The sequence below is a fragment of the Canis lupus genome, chromosome 14, assembly GCF_003254725.2.
Source record: "Canis lupus dingo isolate Sandy chromosome 14, ASM325472v2, whole genome shotgun sequence".
Classification (NCBI taxonomy): Eukaryota; Metazoa; Chordata; class Mammalia; order Carnivora; family Canidae; genus Canis; species Canis lupus.
The window spans coordinates 7,580,596-7,585,770 of record NC_064256.1 but is presented as its reverse complement, the minus strand read 5'-3'; positions in this window follow the sequence as shown (position 1 = coordinate 7,585,770).

Sequence of the window (5,175 nt, the reverse complement as noted above, 5' to 3'; positions counted from 1 at the left end):
GACTTTGTGGCTTTTTGTTTGTTAAACAGAACCTCACAACACAACCAGAACAGAGCAGTCCCCCTTTAACCAGGTACCTCACTTAAGGATCTGGTTCCTGAATATGATTTCTCGCTGTGCAGATGACCTCAGGATGAGGGTGCACCATCCATGGCACCCTGTGCTGCCAGCCGTCTCGCAGATGCATTGGTCTGCACATATAAACCCCGTCTCTAGGAGCTCATCCTAGCTCAGGGAAATGGAATGAGCTGGGTACTCTGTGTGAGGGGGGTTAAATGACTTGCCCTTGGGTCTGTGCCCGTACCCGTCTGTAGTGAGAAGAGTGCCCTGAGAAGATCTGCATGTGAGCATTCAAGGCTCAGTCCTTGTGACTCCTCATGGGATTCGTGCTCAGAGAGGACTTACTGATCATGTAGGCGCCTGCAGTGAATAGGGGGTGTATTAGAGCTTTAACTTTAAGAGTGTTTAGTGAAGGGACTCCATGCAGGCAGAGTTAGGAGGACCAGCAAGGAATAGTGAAGTCCTCAGGCACCAGCAACAGTTGTCACCCCTCCCAGCCCTGAAGGGGAGAGGGGAGGAAGCAAGGACTAGAGGCCTGGAAAGGGACCCCAGACCCACAGGGGGTACAGCCCTTGCCAGAGCCTGATACTCTCTTCCCACCTGCCAGTTTCCTGTTGGCACCTTTCATTGGCTAATCCCAGCTGGCAGCCAGAGAGCAGAGATGCCTAGGGGACATAAAGTCAGTCTCCTGGAATTCAGAGCAGGGCAAAGGATGGAGAGTGGGTCAAAGTGGGGACAAGCAGGATGATGAGGGTAATTTAGGAGAGTCCTTGTTTTCCTCCATCTCTGTGGAACCCTTTGTGATTCGTTGTTTCACATGACTGTTCCCAGAGGAGGGCCTGTGAGTATATACATAGCCCACAGTGGGCAAAACGGCACCCTGACTGCTGGCTTTCCGGAACCCTCCTCTCTGCCTCTTTTTTACCTGATGCCACAGGACCTTGTTCCATTCACTCAAATATCCAAAGCAACACATACCTATAGAATGAGGCAATGTCATATTGAACACCAATAAAAAATAAATTTATTATTAAAAAAAAAAAAAGAATGAGGCACTGTGGTGGGCACTGCCAAACATTTGATTAATTCATCTCTTCCCTGGCCTTTTCCCAGGGGGCCTGGGGCTGGTGCTAAACTCGTGACCAATCCGCATGAACAAGGCTGCACCTAGGCAGATTGAGGGCAGGGCCACGTGTTCCTTTTACCTCCCTTTAAAAGACTCCTCTTTGAAACTAGCACTGATTTAGGGTGGCCTAGCCCCTTGCTACTCAAAAGTGTGGTCCACAGACCAGAAACAGCAACAGCAGCATTGTTAGCTTGTTAGAAAGGCAGATGCTCAGGCTCTACCTCAGACCTACTGACACAGAATCTGGATTTTACCAGGATCCCCAGTTGATCAGCACGCACAGTAAAATTAGAGAAGAACTGGCCTCGGTTACATTAGGTCATGTGTTCTCAGCTGTAACCTAAATTGGAGAAATTCCTTCACAACCCACCTGGTACCACTAGCCCCTTGCTGTTGAGTGTTAGTGAGACCCTGGGTTTTTTTGTTTTTTTGTTTTTTTATCTGCTTTATTCCAGCCACCAGTTGGCAGGAGAACATATGTGGTGGAAAGGACTGGAAGATTACCTACCCGTGAGGATCACTGATTTAAGTTGGAATTAGAAGCCAAGATGGAGGTCACAGTCTGGTGTGCAGTCAGCGTCCAGTTAGGATGCTGTGTGTTCCTTCCCAGGCCTGAGCCTAGAGCCTGAGCAATGGCAGGAAAGTGGTCCTGCTTTCCCCCAGCCTTTGCGCTTTGAATACAGAACTCTTCCCTTTAGGACACTTGATCTTGTTGGCTTGCTTTAGAAAGCCATCCTCTTGATCACTGGGGGCTTTGTGCCTCCTGGTCTTGTTGATACACTGTGGCCCCGGTAGAGGCCTCTCTGTGTTGAATATGAAACAGCCACTTAAGCTAGTTATGTCTGCAAGGGTTTCTCTTAGAAGCCACAGGCAGGCACACACTTGGGCCAAGGTACAGCTAGAATCAGGACTCCAAACACCTTCCCCCCTACTGTACTCTGCATGATTGCTCCCTTTCTGCACAACGGCCACCTCGGACTCTCCCACGCCACCACCTGCCACTCCTGGGCGGTTCCACAGATCAGAAGTACTCCGGTTTGGATTCTGGCAGATGGGGAAGGGAATTGGGGAGTAGTGTAGAGATCCTGGCAATGAGCTCTACAGGGGATAGGGAAAGCCGTGAGGAAGGGCTAGCTCACTAGAAACTACATGGTACCGGCAGAAAAAGCAAACTCACTTTTTTTTTCTGATCACAACCTATTGGTTGCCAGGCACTGTGCTAATCATTTCACATGTTGTCGCCTTTCGCCTTCACACATTAAAAAAAAAAAAAGTCCTATGAGGGTACTAGTAACTCCGTTTTACAGATGAGAAAACTGAAGCCCCAAAGCATTAATATTACCTGCCCAAGGTTGCAAGACCCAGAAGTGAAGAGGCTGGATTTCAGCCTATGGCTCTTTCTACACTATCACAGTGTCCCTGACCTAAGTCAGGGCCACAGTCAGTATCACAGATTGATTAAAGCGCCAACTTTGAGCTTGGCCAACCTGGTATCATTACAGGTGACTATGGAAATGTCCCTGGTTCCAGAAAAACAAGATTTCCAAACATGGCCCATTTGACCTGGTCACTTAGATTCTGCTCAGCCGAAGTTATTTTTTTTAAGATTTTATTTACTTATTCATAGACACACAGAGAGAGGCATAGACACAGAGACAGAGGGAGAGGGAGAAGCAGGCTCCATGCAGGGAGCCCAATGTGGGTCTCTAGGATCACACCCCAGGCTGCAGGCGGCGCCAAACCACTGCGCCACCGGGGCTGCCCTCAGCCTAAGTTAAATATGGCCAGTGTCAGTGGCTGACAGGCATTGCCCCTTGGTGGGAAAGGCAGGGCCAGGTGAACAGCCAGGCAACCTGGTCTCCTGAGACAGGTCAGTGGGTGGTGAGTCAGGGGGGCTATAAAAGGCCTGTGGCCCCAGCCAGCGCTGCCCCAAATACTCAGCTGATGAAACCCCCTGTAAACTCCTCTCTGTGCCCCTGCCTGACTCAGGGAGGAGCACATCAGCCCTCCTCAGGGAGGGGGCCCCACTTGGCAGGCCCCAGGACCAGCATTGTGCACGGTCTGTTCCAGCTTTCATGGCTGGGCCCAGGCTCATGGGCTATATTGAGGGCTGAGTCACCAGCCTGTGCCTGGGTCAGGCTGACTGTGACTGGCTGGCTGGGGCCTGAGTCAGGCCCCGATTTATCCTGGAGAGCAACAGGTTCGGGTTTCTGTGGGAGGGGGTGAGAAGGATGCCGGGAACCATCCTTGGCACTGGGCGCCCTTGTCTGCCAACCATTCACTTACTCCTCTGGAGCCACACACAAACCTCTCTTGAAAAGAGGGAAGGAGAAGGAGGAGAGAGGGGAGAGAGAGGGGTGAGGGAAGGAGGAGGGGAGAGCCGGGAAGCTGTACTTGGGAGTTCTTTCTTCACACACTGGCTTCCCCTCGAAATCCTCCCCTCCTCAACAGACTCCCTCAACCTACTGGGGGACCTCAGGTAATGCCCACAAAACAGGACTGTGAGCCATCAGAGTTTGTTTTTTGTTTTTGTTTTTTGTTTTTTTTTTTAGCCATCAGAGTTTGTAAAGAGGCTATCAGCTCCACGCAAACCCACCCTACCCCTTTCCCTCCTCTGCAGGAGAGCTGTCTCAGATCCCTACCTCAGTTTCTTCATCAGGGCTTCAAAGACAACCTCACTGAACCCTGAGCTGGCACATCAGACTGGGTATCAAATGTCTACCTTTTTACACACACACACACACACACACACACACACACACACACACATCCCTGTGAGACCCAGCTATGTGTCATGTGTCTGCAGCTGGGCACCTCTCCACAGGAGAGCTCAGCCTCTCAAGTCGATGGTCAGTACTGATGCCGGATGGTTGATTTTGGACCTGGAACAAAGGTGGCATGGGGGAACGAGAGTTCTGGAGACGGGGGGTGCCACTAGCAGAGTGGAATTCCTGAGCACCTCGTCACAGGCAGCCGACAGAACATGAGCCGCAGGACCCAAGCTATTTATACCTCGCCTGTCACTATCAGGGCCCCCAGAGCTCCCCCCTCCCAAGTCACACACAGCAGGTCTCTTTTCTGTTTCTGGTCCCTTCTCTACTCCTCCCCCTCCCTACATTATGAGAAGGGAAAGAAATCATTCCCAGACCCCCTTTTACCATAAGCACTGCCCCCCCACAAAACCCCTGAACTTCTTCCTGAGCCCCGTAACAGGGACTGCCTTCACTCTGCCCTTGAAGAGACACCCTTCAAAGATGCCTACTGTCCTCTTCGTTTTCACCATGCCTGGGGGTAGAAGAGGAATAAGATAGAATGATTCAGAGAAGGTCCCAGAACCTTCCCGAATTCTAATCACCACACACAGCTTAGGTTGGGGATTGTCTGGCCCAGACTTACTGGGTCAATAAGGTTGGGGCAGCTGAGAAAGTTTGGCCTAGAAAGGGTACTGGGAGATGTGGAACATATGTATGCTACGGAATTGCAGACCATCTATCCTCTATAGAAGTGTGCTCTCTAGCTCTTTGACCTCACCAAAGCAGCTCCTCCGAGTGCCTCAGTTTCCTTGCTGTCACCATACCCTAGGCCTCCAGCTGCCCTTGGCTTACCCTGAGCCCAGTCCTGCCTAGGCTTTCTGGCTGGCTCCCTCAGGCTCTCCCTGCCCACCAGCCCCGTCACGTTTCCCCTTGGCTGTTCTGGGCTGGGCTCTCCCTGTTTCTGTCTGGCTAACCCGCCCTTTTGCTGGAAGGATCTGCCTTGTGGCTCAAGTGGGCACACTGCCCAAGGGGCTCCCTGGTACAACGGGACGGTCTCTCCCTGCCCTCTCATCACCTTGGCTTGAGTCAGACATAGGGGGGACACAGTCTGACTCACCAGGTACTCTTTTCCTGAGCTCAGCTTCATTTTGAGGAGATGAGGCCAAGTGGGCTGGTGACAGGGACACTGAGTCAGGGGCAGCCTCAGTCTTTGCCCTGGGGCCCTGGATTTGGGCT